The sequence below is a fragment of the Sorghum bicolor genome, chromosome 3, assembly GCF_000003195.3.
Source record: "Sorghum bicolor cultivar BTx623 chromosome 3, Sorghum_bicolor_NCBIv3, whole genome shotgun sequence".
Classification (NCBI taxonomy): domain Eukaryota; kingdom Viridiplantae; phylum Streptophyta; class Magnoliopsida; order Poales; family Poaceae; genus Sorghum; species Sorghum bicolor.
The window spans coordinates 57625041-57642230 of NC_012872.2; positions in this window are offsets into that span (position 1 = coordinate 57625041).

Sequence of the window (17190 nt, forward strand, 5' to 3'; positions counted from 1 at the left end):
CGCCGCGCCCGTGGCCGTGAAAGCTAGACTAGGGGAGAGCGAGTGTTTAGGGGGTCCAGAGGTGCGCCATGAAGTGGAGAACGCGACCAGCGAGTCGCGAGGGGCGGTGATGGCGCGGATGGCTCGGTCGCGTCGTCGAATCGGCCGGCCGGAGCTTGAAGGCGAAGCTGACAGCGGGGGCCCGCTGTCAGCGACGCCTGAGTGGGAGCGAGAGTGCGCGCAGCGCCGGATGGGCCGGCCTGCGGGCCTTTTGGCTGGGCCTCGCCCAGTTTCAAAATGTTTTTCCTTTTTCCTTTTTGTTTAAAAATGCTTGATGTTTGGATTTGAGTAATAAATTGTGTGGTGATCCAAAAATGATGAGAATTTTTGTATAGACTCCCTGAAATATTTAGAACCCAAGAAAAATATTAGGTTCTATTTTATGATAGTTTGCATGTATATTTAAATTGCCTCTATTTAATAATAAATAAATCTTCCATGATTTTTAATAATTTATGGGTATGTTCAAAAATCATAAAATTTAATATGTGAACTTGTGTTACTGTTATCTAGCTTCAGCTTCAGGAATATTTTCAGCTCTTTTTGATAAAGTATGCTCTGTTTCTTAATAAAGCTATTTAAAATAAGTATAAAAGAAATAGAAATAATTAATCCTTTTAGGATTTGAGTGGTATTTTGGATTGATTGACAACCAGTGGTCACTTAGCATAATATGCTCCCTGGTTATGATTTATTTTATATATATGATCTTTATTGTTTGATAGATACCCAATATTGCTTAATAAAAATGATAAAGTTTGTTTAGTAGTAATCTATGCTTTGATAGCTAGCTTAGTTTGTTTCTTTACCATGAAGGTAAGTTGTACTCGAGGTAGTCATGTTTGTTGTTATCATCCAAGAACATATAACCTGTCTTTATCATGCCATGAGTATCTCATAATCATGCATATGCATTTTTACGTATAGAATACGCTCCGGAAGAATCTGATCCTCAGTGGGTTGCTTCCGAGTTTGTGAATCCTTCTGGTGTTGCTGAGTTGTCGAGCTTCCCTTCCGGTTGTCGACGAAAGCTGGTCGGCAGTCTACCTTGGGGTATACCCACGGTAGTAGTTTATCGGTAAATGGTGCGCAAACTACGAACTCGATGGTGACGCAAGACACGGGCAAGCTTTTTATCCAGGTTCGGCCGCCGAGTTGGCGTAATACCTACGTCCTGCGTCTGGTTGTATTGATTTGTGTTGAGAGAATATGATGTCCTAGGGGGGTCCCTTGCCTCTCCTTATATAGTCTGAAGGGCAGGGTTACAGATCTGGAAACTAATCCTAGTCGGTTACAATTGTCATAGATAGTTCGATATCAATTCCTATTCTAACCGACTAGAATTCTGCTTGATCTCCACATCTTGCTTCCTTGCGCGAAACTCCAGGCTATCGGATCAAGCCTTGAACTCGTCTCGTAATGGGCCAAGCCTCCTGGCCCAAGTCTAGCCGTAAGGGTATAGGGGTCTATCCCCCCCACAGCTAGTCCCCGAGCACCATGTATTGTGATGTAGCACGCCGTCTTGAGCTTCTTCGATCAGTGAGGCTTGACGTCTTCAATAAGCAGGAAAGTCGTCCAAACAGTTGCAACAGTATTTTGACCAACTCAAAAAACAGTTGATCAACATTGACATCGAAGAAGCAGGTTGTTTGAAGAATGCATGGTGCTCTAAATTAAAAAAGATTTCTTTCTTGGTGAAGTGTGCCCACTTTACTTTTCTGAAAAGTATAGTCTTTCAAAAAGCAAGCATATTCACTGCAAGGTGAAGTGTGCCCACTTAGTCCCCGAGCCTGGTAGTAGGTGACGTAGACACGTGGTGCCAGGGTCAAAAGAAAAGTTCTTAAAGAAACTCTGAAACTGAGATGCATCGCCAGATGCATCGTACCGATGTAGTCCCCGAGCTTGCTGGAAGGCGAAGTATGAGCCTTGTAGCAAGGTCCAAAAAGTTGAATTTACCAGTCCGTCTGCAATTGAATAGACTAATCGACCAGTCCCCGAGCATATAACGCTCGGTGGTCGGTACAGTCCCCGAATTCTCAAATTGGTGGGCTGGTCGACCAGTCCCCGAGCGTATAGTGCTCGGTGGTCGGTACAGTCCCCGAGCATGGAGTAGGTTCCGTTGGACAAGTCCCCAAGCGCGGTTGGGAACGTAAATAATAGTATGACGACCAGTACCCAGGCGCCAAGTGCGCTGCTTAGTATTCTGCGTTGCTATACTGTACGACCAGTCCCCGAGCATCGAGTGCTCGGTGGTCAGTGTAGTCTTTGAAGTTCCGAGCTGATGAACTGGGCGACCAGTCCCCGAGCATCAATTACTCGGTGGTCGGTGCAGTCTTTGAAGTTCCGAGCTGATGGACTGGTCGACCAGTCCCCGAGCATCAAGTGCTCGGTGGTCGGTGCAGTCCCCAGATTGTTGACTCTCTGGCATATTTGTCTTCTTTTTATTGAAACGATCTTTTCAGTTAAAGTTGACATGACGAGACCTCCTGATGGGTTGTCAGATGGACGCATGAAAAATTGCGCCTTGCAACTGTGCAGCCGCCCTTTGCGTGGTTTGAGAAAAAGGAAACCATCAATTGGTACGAAAACTCCGCCGCATTAATTGTCTATAATCATTGTAAACCGAAACGCCGCATCCGCCGCATGGCCCGCCCACTTCCCGAGAATACAGGAAATGGGAGGGGTGGAGTTGCGGGTTATAAGAGCCTGACAGTTCCGCCTGTACTCCTTACCCTGCCATTGCCCTCAAGCCTTCCATTCTCACCTCTTTCAATCACCTGCATCTTCGTAACCCAAATCCACTTCTCACCTCCAATGGCGAAGAGCGACTCCAAGAAGAGGGCCGAACTGATGGCCAAGGAGTGGAAGAAGTCCCGCAGCACCACCAAATCCCTCGGTGACCTCGTCGACATGGGACTCCTGCACAGCTCGGAGCTTGGCGGCTGGAGAGCGCCGGAAGGAGAAAGCTTCCCCGACCCTCGTGCCGGTGAGATCGTCGTGTTCGAAGATTTCGTTAAGAGGGGATTTGGGGTTCCGGTTCATCCTTTTCTCCAAGGTCTTCTTTTGTATTATGAGATCGAGATTTGCAATCTGCACCCGAACTCAATTCTCCTTATCTCTACGTTTATTCATCTGTGCGAGGCCTATGTTGGCATAGAGCCGCACTTCGATCTTTTTCGCTACCTTTTCTGCTTGAGGAAGAAGGGAGCAGTTGGAGGCTCCAAGGTTGCAGGTGGAGTATACCTCAACCTTCGTGATGGAATGAAGAATCACTACCTGCACTGTCCATGGAACACTTCCTTGACCGAATGGTATAGGAAGTGGTTCTACGTCAGGGAGGAACCGGGCAGCTCCACGTTCTGCGACGTGGGGTACATTCCCGAGAAGAGGGTGAGCTGGACCGACCGCCCGGAGTTCAACGGTCAAGTGGCGGATCTGATGAAGCTGATCGACTGGTCGCGCCTGGATGGGCTTGGCGTGGTCGGCAACTTTATTTGTCGTCGGGTGATGCCCTGCCAGAAGAGGGTGCACTCGGCGTACGAGTATGCCGGAAGCGTGGACCCGACCAGGATGCGACCGGAGATCTTGGAGAAGGCGGAGGTACAACGGCTGTTGAACGAGCTGTTCAACTTCGCGGACGGAGGCTTCATCCGTGGCAGTGATCGGGTGCAAGCCTTCAAGTTAGGCCGTCCAGCACCAAAGGTATGTTGCAGATTATTTTGTTTTAGTATTCGTATATCGTATGTGGCTGGCTCATCTTTGTTGCTTTTTGCAGATCGGCGATGTCGACCGGTGCACAGTGTATGTATCACTGACACCGGGGATGGAGAATCCTGCGTGAGAAGACCCGCTAGAGGAGGACGCTGCTCGGTGTGCTCATTACACCAGCAGTGAGGAGGAACAAGCCCGCCCCGTCCCAACCACCGAGGAGAGGGTGTCGGGGAAAAGGCCAATGCCTGTGGATCCGTCGCCGATGCCGACACTGCCGGCGGAGAGCAGCCGAGCGCCGAAGCGGCGTCGGTTCGTCCAGATCGACGACGACGAGGAGGAGGAGGAGGCCGTTCCGTCGTTGGTCCGGAGGCCTCCTAGCCGTCCGGACGGCGGGGCGACCACTGCCGACCGTGTGGCCGTCGATCCACCTGCGCCTCTTGCTGGGGGAGCACAGGTGCCGACTGGTCGGACGAGAAGGAGGTTTACCGCGACCCACCGCCGCTCGAACCTGTAAGTGCTCAACTTACGTATTTCACCGATGTTTTTTTTATTGTAGTTTTGTTCATTTAGCGCGGCGTCGGATGTCAGCCCTGGCCATGCCGCTGGCCAGGGGACGAGTGAGCCGGTTTGCGCTGCTGAAGACGCGGCCCCGCAGACCGCAGAGCAGCCTACGGCTGCAGCCGTGCCTGAGAGCGCCGAGGAGTCCCCGGCCGCGGCACCGGCTACGTTGAGGAGGCTACGGGGACGCCTCCCCCAGCCAGCGCCACGGAAAGGGAGGGAAGGGCCCCGACCCCTCCTCCCGCCGGGGAGGGTGAAGTCTCTACACCGCCCCGACCAGGGGCCGCTTCGACTGCAGGCTCCCCAGGTCTGGTCCAGGGACCAGTAATGCCTGGGACCGCTACTGGAAGCAACGCAGCGCGGGAGGAGGAAGCTCAGGCGGCCTCCGAGGACGAGGTGGAGGAGATTGAGGGTCGTCCCCGTGATGGCCGCCAACACGTGTATGTGTGGCGCCAACGCGGGGATCACTTTATCGGGCATGAAGAGCTCGCCGAGACCGAGGAGGCCGCCAGGGTGGAGCGCGCAGCCAAGCGCCTCCTCGACGAAGTCAAGGTAAGCGACTTTTTGTACTGATGTACATTCTATGCCTTGTCTTGCATGGTCGTTATATGTTCGCTTTGTAGGGCGCAATGAAAACGGCAAAGTACCGGAAACGGTGCTTTGACCAGATAGAAGGCGTCGTGGCCGAGAACAAGGCCCTGGCCGCGGAGGTAGACCGGCTGCGGTCGGAAGTCGGGGAGAAGGTGGCCGAGATGAGCGCCCAAGAGGAGCGTCGTCTCGACCTCACTCGTCGCTTGGCCGACCAGTACCGGCAGCGAGAAGGTTAGTCACACGCTCCGAGCAGCTTTGCGTACTTGTGTAGTTTGCTTTACTGACCAGTTTATGATTCACGCAGACTTGGAGGAGGAGGTGGCGCGCCTCCGACAAGAGAAGGAGCAGCTCAGCCAACAGCTCGCCGGTGCGCTGGAGTCCGGGCGGCGAGCAGGAGAGGAATTGGGTCGAAAGGACCGGGAATTATCTGGTAATGGGTGCCGCCTTGTTAGCTGCTGCTTGTCGCCCCTTTGTTTGTTTGGTATGCCGAAAATAACGCTTTGTTTCGTTTGCAGTGCTCAAGGTGAACGCCAAGAAGCACCTGGATGATCTGATCAAGGACCGGGACTCCTGGAAGGTCAACTGTTGCACGACCTGGAAAGGAGTGTCCCCGGTCCTAGACCTGATTAGTCCCGAGCTCCCGGAGAGCCAGCCCCGCGCGCCACAGTTGACCCCGGTCGAGAAGGCGCAACGGGCGTGGGACTGGCTCCAGCAGTTCGTGAAGGACGCCGGGGAGTTTGTCGGCGCGCACGTCCTCAGCATGGTGCGCGCCCACTATCCCCTGGTCGACTTGAGCAGGCTGGAGAAGGGGTACCCGAAGGAGGTCGGCCCACAGGAAGCGGACGAGCTTCAGGGTAGTCTGCTGGACTTGTCGTCGACAGTGATCGGCGACATCAATCTACGCGGAACGGCCACTCCCCCAGACCAGCCGAGTTCAGATAGGTCGGCCAGGGAGTTGTCGGGCGCGTCCGTTGCGGGAGATGGGCGGTCGACGCCTGCGGTCTCGACCAGCCAGGCGCCGGTGGCCCCGACCCCTTCGTCCGGGCAGCAGGGCCAGGCGGGTGATCAGCCCGAGCAGCTAGGCCAATAGAGTAGTCTGTAGGAATAGACTAGTGTCTGCCCGTCAGGGTATTTATTGTAAACTTTGTATGTAAAGTTGGAATAAAGTTTGCTTTTTGTCATGACTGTTGTTTTGAGCGCTGTAAGATTATCTGAGTGACGTGTCACCGTATTCGTCTGGGTAGTCGTTAAGAGCATCCATTGCAGGAGTTTTGCCGAGTGCTGTGTGCGACAAGGTATAGGCAAAAAATAGAGAATTTCATTATCAACAATTATAAGATACTTACAAAGGAAAGTTATTAAAACTTTATGGATAGAAACGTCGCAGTTTGTCTATGTGCCAAGAGTTAGGCACTCGTGTTCCGTCTGGGTATGCCAATCTGTAGGACGTAGGTCGTGTGACCTCGGTCACCACGAAGGGTCCTTCCCAGGGAGTGGATAGCTTGTGCATTCCCTCCTGGCTTGTTTTCCATCGAAGTACCAGATCGCCGACCACGAAGGAACGGTCCTTGACGTTCCTGTTGTAGTATCGCCTGACTGCCGCGAGATATTTTGCTGTTCGGAGACAAGAATCTAAACGCTTTTCCTCCATGCAATTGATTTCGAGTTCTCTGGCGTTGTCGGCGGTCGCCTGGTCGAAGTGTTCGATTCTAGGAGATCCGAAGTGTATGTCAGACGGCAGGACCGCCTCTGCACCGTACACCATGAAGTAGGGAGACACCCCTGTGTTTCGACTGGTCTGAGTTCGGAGGCCCCAGACCACTGCCGACAATTCTTTCATCCATCGACCGGGTGCTCTGTCGTTTTCGGTGTACAACCTTTTCTTTAGGGCGTCAACGATCATTCCGTTAGCACGTTCAACTTGACCGTTGGCACGTGGATGTGCCAGTGACACGTATTTTATGACTATGCCTCTGTCATCGCAGAAGTCCCAAAAAGTGGTGCCAGTAAACTGAGTGCCCAGGTCGGTGATTATGCTGTTCGGGATGCCGAATCTGTGTATGATTTGATTGAGGAACTCCACAGCCTTCTCGGAGGTTGCCTTGACCAGAGGCATGTATTCAATCCACTTGGAGAACTTGTCGATTAACACGAAAACAAACTTGAAATTGCCCGGGGCTGGTTTAAATGGCCCGATCATGTCAAGCCCCCAGCAAGCAAAGGGCCAAGACGACGGGATGGTTTGAATTTCGTGGGCAGGTACGTGGGTCCTCTTAGCGAAAAACTGACATCCTTCGCAATGTCGAACCAGTTTTTCTGCGTCGCCGACCGCGGTTGGCCAATAAAAACCTGCTCGGAAAGCCTTTCCGACCAGCGTTCTGGATGCGGCGTGATTGCCGCAGGATCCAGCATGTATGTCCTCTAAGAGCTTGATACCATCATCTTGGGGTATGCACTTGAGCAGTACTTCAGAGCTTGCGTTTTTCCGCATGAGTTTGCCGTCGACCAGGATGTAGTTCTTTGATCGTCGAATGAGGCGCTCGTTCTCTGTTTTGTCCTGAAGGCCTGTCCCGTCCGATATGTATTTGATGAACGGGGTACGCCAGTCATGCCCACCGGTTGTCGGAGTGGCGTCGTCTATGAGCATTGCCTCGGTGGGTTGCTTGTCGACCATGGAGGAGCCTACGCTCGGCTCGTGGATGTCCTGGACGAAAATACCCCGCGGGATCTGGGCCCGAGATGAGCCTAACTTCGACAACGCATCTGCTGCTTGGTTCTTATCCCGGACCACGTGGATGTACTCTATGCCGTAGAAGTTCGTTTCCCATTTGCGAATTTCTTTGCAGTAGAGATCCATCTTCTCGTGGGTTGCGTCCCACTCCTTGTTGAGCTGGTTGATGACCAAAGCGGAGTCGCCATAAACATAGAGGCGCTTGACTCCCAGCTCAACGGCTAGTCTTATGCCATGCAAGCATGCTTCGTATTCGGCGACGTTGTTTGACGCCGGAAAAAGGATCCGAAGGACGTAACGCAGTTTGTCCTTGTTGGGTGATACGAACAGTATCCCAGCGCCGGCACCGTTGATGTTCAAAGACCCGTCAAAGAACATTGACCAGTGGTCTGAGACATCGGGAACGGAAGGCTCGTTGAGATCCGTCCATTCAGCAATGAAATCGACCAGGGCCAGAGACTTGACAGTGGTGCGACTCTGGAACTCCAGGGAAAATGGACATAATTCCATTGCCCATTTCACGATTCTGCCATTGGCGTCTTTATTGCGCAGGATGTCCCCGAGAGGGAAACTGGTTGTCACCAGGACTCGATGGCCGTCGAAGTAGTGCTTCAGCTTTCTTGACGTTATTAGAATGGCGTATATGAACTTCTGTATTTGTGGATACCTGGCCTTGGACTCGTTTAAGACTTCACTTATGAAGTAAACTGGTCTCTGGACCTTGTAGGCGTGACCTGGTTCACCTCGCTCGACCACTATTGCCGTGGAAACAACCCTGTCGGTTGCAGCAATGTAAAGGAGTAGGTCTTCATTGGGCTGAGGCGCTGTAAGGACAGGTGGTGAAGTGAGGAAGGTCTTAAGCTGGTTGAATGCGGTGTCGGCTTCTTCTGTCCAAGAAAATTTTTCCGACGCTTTTAATAGTTTGAAGAAAGGGAGGCCTTTTTCTCCTAGCCTTGAGATGAAGCGACTGAGGGCGGCCATACATCCGGTTAGATTTTGGATATCCTTTACGTTCTTCGGTGGTCGCATGTCGAGTACCGCCTTTACTTTTGAAGGGTTTGGTCGTATGCCGTCGCGGCTGACAACGTTGCCGAGCAGTAGACCGGAAGGAACGCCGAAAATGCATTTCTTGGGGTTGAGCTTCCACTTGTACCTATTGAGTGCCTTGAAAGTTCGGTCTAAGTTGTCGATTAGGGTGCTCGCGTCCCTTGTTTTTACGACCACGTCGTCCACATAGGCCTCGACGAGGTCATCACGAATCTCGTCGTGGAGGCATTGCTGGATGGCCCTTTGATAAGTGGCTCCGGCGTTTTTGAGTCCGAAAGACATGGTCGTGTAGCAGTATGCGCCGAAAGGTGTAATAAAAGACGTTTTGATCTGATCTTCTTCCTTTAGCGAAATCTGGTGATAACCAGAGTAGCAGTCTAGAAAGGAGAGGAGTTCGCATCCGGCCGTTGAGTCGACCACCTCGTCGATGCGAGGGAGACCAAAAGGATCTTTAGGACAGTGTTTATTGAGATCAGTGTAATCAACGCACATTCTCCATTCATTATTCTTTTTGCGTACAAGAACCGGATTGGCGAGCCAATCGGGGTGATACACTTCTTTTATGAATCCGGCTGCTAGAAGCCGTGTGATTTCTGTCCCAATAGCCTCCTTTTTGTCACGAGCGAACCGTCGCAGCTTTTGCTTGATTGGTCTTGCGGTCTTCGAGACATTTAAGCAGTGCTCAATCAGGTTTCGTGGGACGCCGGGCATGTCTGTGGGTTTCCATGCGAAAACGCTTACGTTGTCCCTTAGAAACCTGACGAGCGCGTCTTCCTATTTTGGATCCAGGTTGGCCCCGATGAGGGCCGTCTTCTCGGGGCTGCCATCGACCAGTTGTACTTCTTTGTGCTCCTTGGATTTTGAGTTCTTTCTGGCTGTCTCCTGCTCAGGTAATGGGAGCTTGTCGGGAAGCAGCTGCGCGGCTTGAGTTGCTGTTTCTGCCATGCGGATTGAGAGGTCGATTGCTTCAGTGACCTTGAAGCTCTCCTCTTCGCAGGTATACGCAGTGTAAACATTGCCTCTGACGGTTAGGACGCCCTTCTCCGTAGGCATCTTAAGGACCAGGTATGAGTAGTGCGGGACTGCCATGAACTTTGTCAGCGATGGTCGGCCCAGTATAGCGTGATAGGTCCCGTCGAAATCGGCGACCACGAAGTTGATGAACTCCGTCCGGAAGTGGTCGGGTGTGCCGAATTGGACAGGCAATGTTATCTGTCCGAGAGGCACTGAACTTTGACCCGGCAAAACCCCCCAGAATTGGGCGTCGTAAGGTTTTAGTTGTGCAGGAGATATCTTGAGGGCGGGCAGGCTGTTGCGAAAGAGGATGTCAATGGAGCTTCCCCCGTCCACGAGCACGCGCTCGAATCTGATGCTGTTGATGCAAGGGTCCAGAATCAGGGGGAAACGACCCGGCTCTGGGATAGCGGCCCACTGGTCCTTCCTGCTGAACGAGATCTCCCTGTGGGACCACGTGGGGAATTTTGGGTCTGCGATCAGCCCGTCCGTGCTGTCTATGTTGAGGCAAGCTCTCTTTAACAGCTTTCTTTCTCGCTTAGATTCAATGGAGACCTTGCCCCCGAAAATGGAGTGGACCACGTCAGTGGGGCTGACGTACTGGTGTCGGGGGTCCCTATCTTGGTCCTCGTCCTCATCTTCGTGGTCGTGCCCGTCTCGCTTGTTGTTTTTCTTGGCGGAGTCATCTTGGGCGGCCCGCCGTGTATAGATGCTTTTGAGGACGCGGCACTCTTCCATGGTATGATTAGACTTTGGGTGCAGTTGGCATGGTCCCTTCAACGTTTTGTTGTAGTCTTCTTGGTAGTCCCGTCGTCCGTTGGGACGCTTGACCGTGTTTACTTCGTGGTCGTAGTCGTGAGGGCGCTTTCCTCTGAAATCGTCGCGGTTGTCGCGCCGCCGATCCCAACCCTCTCGGTGATCGCGGTTGTCGGAGCGGCGATGGTTTCTGCTGTCGTAGTGACCACGACCGTCATCTCGCCGGGGAGGCTGGTCGGGACATCTCGCATCGTCTCGGATTAGTTTTTCTGCGTCATCGGCATCGGCGTAATTTTTGGCCGTGGCGAGGAGCTCTGCTACCGTTGTTGGACGTTTACGCAACAGCTTGTTCCTCAGCGCTTCGTGGAAACGCAGGCCCTTGATGAAGGCTGAGATGGCCTCGTCGTGGGAAATCTTCGGGATTTTGAGGCGCATATCCGAGAATCGTCGGATGTAATCGCGCAGAGGTTCGTTCTTCCTGTCCCTTATCCTTTCAAGGTCATACTTGTTTCCAGGCTGCTCGCATGTGGCGATGAAGTTGTCGATGAAAGCCTGGCGTAGCTCTTCCCAAGAGTCGAAGGAGTCCTCGGGCAAGCCGAGAAGCCACTGATGACCAGCCTGGTCGAGGACTACGGGGAAGTAGTTAGCCATGACGTGCTCATCCCCTGCCGCTGATCGGACGGCGATTTCATAGAGGGTGATCCAGTTCTCTGGATTTTCCTTGCCGTCGTATTTTTTAAGTTTTTCGAGCTTGAAATTGCGGGGCCACACGACCTGGCGGAGGTGTGAGGAGAACTGTCTTAGGCCCGGAGGACCGTGCGTTGCATCGTACTCGATGCGGCGCAGGTTTTCGTGGACTGCTCTCTCTACGGCGCGCCTGTTGATGCGGTCCCGGGCATCTTTGGGAGGGATGTTGTGGCGGAGATCCCTGTGCTGGTTTACTTCTTGGCCGCGTACGCGGTTCTGCTTGCGGCGACCGTCGGCGTCCCGTCCACCATCGTCGCGCCGTGAGTCCCCTCGACGGTTGTCGGGGGAGCGGCTGCGGTGACGCCTGCTGGGAGACGGTGAGGCCCGGCTACGATTAGTCTGGTCGGAGGCGGCTTCCGTATAAGAGACGTCCTGGACTCTCTTGAGCAGAGTGGCTGTCTGTCCCATTGCAGCGATCAGGTGTGCTCGGATGCTGGTCCGGACTCCCTGGCATTCGGGGGTATCAGGAAGCCGATCTAGGTTAGCCATGGCGACAGCCACGTTGGCGCTTGGCGTTTTGTAGACTGGCTGGTCCCCGACCATGTCAAAGGCATCGTTGAGATTATTTGGTGGCATTTGTTGTTGCTCGTCTGCGCGTCGTCGGGCGCGATCGGCGTTGCACTGTTCGCGGAGTTGCCTCTGGTCATCTGTTTCTCCATCAACGACCGGTTCGTCGGCGCTGACATTGAACACAATATCCCCTCGCCGGAGGGGGGGAAATATCGGGAATCGGTTGAAACCCGGAGGGTGTGAAGGAAAATCCAGGTCGTAGTCCTCATCTTCGGTGTTTATAACCTCAGTGGGGACGGAATCGGTGCTTGAGTTGGTGCTGGAAACCTGGCCGTCCCGTAGTTCTCGGATTGTCACCATGTTGACGTAGTGACGATCGTTCCTTGTCGGCGACCAACCCGCCTTGCTGAAAACGGATTGGGTGTGCTGTGAGTAAACAGAGGCCGAGTTATTCAGGCCGCAAGGATAATCTTCCTTCTTGAGCTCGACGGATCGTCCTGAGGGTGTTGAGGTTATCGTCAGAGACGTTCCCAGCCGTCCGTGTGTGGCGACACGAGTTGGCCGGCGGGATTTGAAAAAATCCGCTGGAGCAGCTTGGTCGGGCCGACGCAGAACTCCGTCTACTAGTTGGGAAACTTCGAGTAGCTTGGAGTCAGCGCGATCAAGCGCTTGGAGAAGGTCCGAGCTGTCGATCTTCTTTCCCTTGTAGAGCGGGAGCGGTGGTCGGGCGCTCGGTGCCGCCAGGTGTGTGGTCGGAGACGGCGTGATCTCAGATTGGATCTGGGTCTCTTTCGAAATCGTGGTCGTGAGGCCGCCGCTGCACGTCGTCCACGTGATCTGGCCAACGGTGAACGTGAGGCCTTCAGGCACGGTCGCGGAAGCTGGGATCGTGACCATCTTGTTCGCCGGAAAAGTTGCACGCACACCCCCTACCTGGCGCGCCACTGTCGACGAAAGCTGGTCGGCAGTCTACCTTGGGGTATACCCACGGTAGTAGTTTATCGGTAGACGGTGCGCAAACTACGAACTCGATGGTGACGCAAGACACGGGCAAGCTTTTTATCCAGGTTCGGCCGCCGAGTTGGCGTAATACCTACGTCCTGCGTCTGGTTGTATTGATTTGTGTTGAGAGAATATGATGTCCTAGGGGGGTCCCTTGCCTCTCCTTATATAGTCTGAAGGGCAGGGTTACAGATCTGGAAACTAATCCTAGTCGGTTACAATTGTCATAGATAGTTCGATATCAATTCCTATTCTAACCGACTAGAATTCTGCTTGATCTCCACATCTTGCTTCCTTGCGCGAAACTCCAGGCTATCGGATCAAGCCTTGAACTCGTCTCGTAATGGGCCAAGCCTCCTGGCCCAAGTCTAGCCGTAAGGGTATAGGGGTCTATCCCCCCACACCGGTCAAGGCAAGCCCCGGACATTAAACCCTACCCTTGTATTTTCATAAAGTTATTTATATCACTTGAGTTAATATGATGCATTAGGTGAATAGGAGTTGAGTGAATCCTATTTGTTGCATTATCTACCTTGATGATTTCCATATTAACCTTGATACTTGTTTTATGAAAATACTTAGTATGCTTAGCCTTGCTTATTAGATAGGTTTTCAAATGAGAAAGTTTGAAGGGTTGTTGTGGAATACTTTTATGGTTAATGATGTTTAAACGTGAGACCGGTCGGTGGACTTGCTTTAAGAATGGAGTCTTAAAGTAGTGTCTCCAACTGTGTCGATTAAGGACCGTACCGTTGTTGGCCTGTTGTGATTGAGACCTTTGAGTACAGCCCACATGCGGTGGTAAGCCTTACCTATAGCTATTCCGATACTTGAGAACGGCTAACCGCGTACTGGGAGTGGAGAGATGGCGAGAGTAGCGTGTACCCACCTTACGGATCTGAGATGACCGGGAAACATCTAGATTGGCTGTAGGATGGTGGTGTACTGTACTCTCGGGTGACGCTGGACCCGTTCTTGTATGGGAGGATCTATAGAAAAGGTTGACATATGCAAGATTAAGTTCTACATATGTTGTGTGGTACTGAATCCCCAGCTGGGTTTAATCGATTCGAATCGCCGTGTTTCCTCGGATATGGAGCCTCAATCCTCACCCCATCATCGTAGTAATAAGTGAATCTTTGGCATAAGAAAGATATGGTTTGCTTATGAAAGTTTGATAATAGTTTTGGTTAGGCATCAATGATGATCTTGAGTTAAAACTTGAAAGTAGGTTTTACTCTTATTAAGCTTTTATGCAAAAGAAATGCTTGATCTTGCTAAAGCTTTACTTTGAATCCCTATAGCCTGCATACCTAAGTCTTCACCTCTTTTCTAGTCGGTTAAGTCTTGTTGAGTACTTTTGTACTCAGGGTTTATTAACCCATGTTGCAGGTGAACCTTTTGATAATCCTTTTGATGGTCGTTGTTACTTCACTCTTGTGGAGGAAAGTGATGATGATGAATCTGATGTGTGACCTTGGGCAAGTAAAGCAAGTTGTGTGACTTATGGTTTATGTAATATAAAGTTCCGAACCTTTTATGTACTAAATACTTATGGTTTGTAACCGTTGAACTTAAGTTTCAATCTATGTTATGTAATCTTTCCGCTTCTACTCTGATTTATCTTATCTATGAAAATGTTGTAATACTGTAATGCTTGATGTGGGAATTCCTGGAAAGAATGTAACGTGGATGATTCGGGGTCCTCCGAGGGCACCCAACAGACTTCTTGAGTCATTTGGAACTCATGCACGTCGATCAGAAGTCTTTGAGACAATGATGGGTGCATGTGGGCCACTTAATTCAGGAGGTTCTGCCACAGGAATATCCAAACCTATGCACACGACAGAAGACAACTTTAGCATTTGCCTCACGTTATGTATACATATTATGTTCTTCTTTTAGATTGCAAATGGTATCAGTACTCTTATGTGGCTGCTTACCGACCATGATGGATCACTCGAATCAGCTGGAGTTACTAAACTCGATCACTCGAATCAGCTGGAGTTACTGAATTGTGCCTGCTGGCAACTATATAAGAACTTTAAATTCACTAGGGACATGACTCGATCACTCGAATCAGCTGGAGTTACTACATTCACTGGATAGTGTTCATGAACATAACCGAAGTTGTGACAAGAACTAAAGGAAACTGTGTGTAAGAACAGAATGTGTGTAACATTTACTTGATTCAACATTTGCATATGTGATTAGAACTTACCAGTTGTTGACTTATTAGGTAAGGAACCATCAGATCTGTTAGGATTTGTTCCCCTAATCATGTATGTACATAATAGTATTCACTAAAGCTCTGTTTTATCTGATTTTCTGCATGTTTCAATCATTAGTACTATTGATTTGTTATTTTGTTAGATCTTTTTAGTTTACATCGTGCAAGCAAAATGCTAAGAATTTTCCTTGTTCATACTCCTGCAATGCATTGCAGTTGGGTTCTTCCATTCTGCAAACTGCTCAATGCCCAGAACAACTCCAAATAAAATAGGATGGTGACGTTAGAGACAAGGCTACAATTAGTCCTGTGTACTTCACATGCAGCGTTCTTCCATTCTCCAAGGTTACTCCATCAAAGTAAGCTATTATCTCACAAATTCAAATTTGTTATCAGATCCCAAGTTGCTCATATTTGGATATTCCCAAGTTTCTGTTACTCACTTTTCAGCATTCTTTGCTGTAATGCAATGGAGTTCAGAAAATCTCCAAGGGTGTTATTTGTTTACTCTTGGGGGAAATCAGAGTTATTTGTCTATTATATAGTATTATTATCGAGTTTAAATTTCTTTGCATTTTTAAGTCCACCATACAGTAAATAATGTCGAAAAGTGTGTACTTCCTAGATACATGGAAATATTCAGACATCTTTACATGCCAGAAGACAAATTTTTAGCACCTGCAGAACCTCAGGAACTTATAATGACCGGGCCATTAAAATCTGTATTCTCCTTTTAGTTAACGATGAAAAGGCCCCACATGGTCCTAGCTGAAATCATATGGTCCTAGCTGAAAGATGGACCATGTATACTTCGTAGTGGCGACTCATCTGCCATGGTGAATCTGAGGTGAACAGGCCTGGAACAGTGTCGCAAGTTCAGATGGAGTCACCGAATTGTTCCTGCGTTACTGCATCGCTACCAGGAGTGTCCCATCCATGACTCATTAACATAGTGTTTGCCGGCGCTGTCAGCATATGTACATCCCTTGTACAGAAGGCAAATGGTCGCGTTCTGGATTCATCCCCTTGCGAGGAACACACACGGCCAAGGCTGTGGAAAAATGTTGCTGAACAGGGACTCGAGTCCAACGTTTTTTTAGATCGATATATTATTAGTAGAAGTTACTCTCGTTGTTCCTTTATCCCATATCCCAAATTAACTGTTGTTATTGGTTTCTGTGGCACAAGCTTAACTCGATTTATAGAAAATATGTGCAATATTTGTATCTCTAAATAAGTTTAACAAAAAACTAGATTCAAAGATATTTGCAATGATACTAATTATGTATTATAAATTTTAATACTTTTAATATATATTTAGTCAAAGTTATTTCTTGAAAAAACGCATACAACGGTTATTTTGAGATAGTATAAAGTATGTACTCTATCTGCTTTAAATTATAAATTATTCTCAATCAAACATATCTTACTTTGATCGAAATTATAGAAAAAAAGTTGTACAATGTCTACAACGTCAGGCAAGATTCATTAGATACAACATTAAATATATTTTGATATTATATTTATGGTTAAAGCTTATGAAAAACACACAACCATCTACAATGCCGAAAAAGATGAACTGAAGACACCATGAAATATATTTTGATAGCACATTTATTTGATAGTAAAAATGCTACTACTATATTTTCTACAAGTTCGATCAAAATTAAATAAGTTAGACTTAAAACTAAAACAACTTACAATTAAACAGTAGAGATTATGATACTGCATAGTTCAATTCGTCAAACTTTCATGTCGATAAGAGCCTCAGTGTCCTAGGCGGCTAGGTCCGTGCAGTCCATGATCCAGTGGATGCACTTTTCGAGTGAGGCAGAGTAGAGCAGAGTTGTGTTTAAAATACAGGAGTCTCATAAAAAGGAGTCCAATTTTACAGAAAACACATAAAAATGGAGGGAAAATTCTTTCGTTTCCAAACAGGGGCACTTTTAGATGTGTGGGCTTTATTTCCAAGCTGTGGGGCAAATGTTCAGGCTCACCGACGGAGATGAAAACATTAAAAAACCACGATGGTGAAGGAAAAAAAGTGTACAAATTGAAGAAACAAAAGAGAGTGCATAGGGAGAAATACACAAATAGCCCATGCTGCCATGCAGAGGGTGTATATGAAAAGAAAACGAGTACAGAAAATTGCTGTAGGAAAAAAAATACACAAGATGGCCCCATGCAGAGACAAAATAGGGAAACAGAAAAAAAAACACAAAATGACCCATGCAGAGATTGTGTAGGAAAAAGG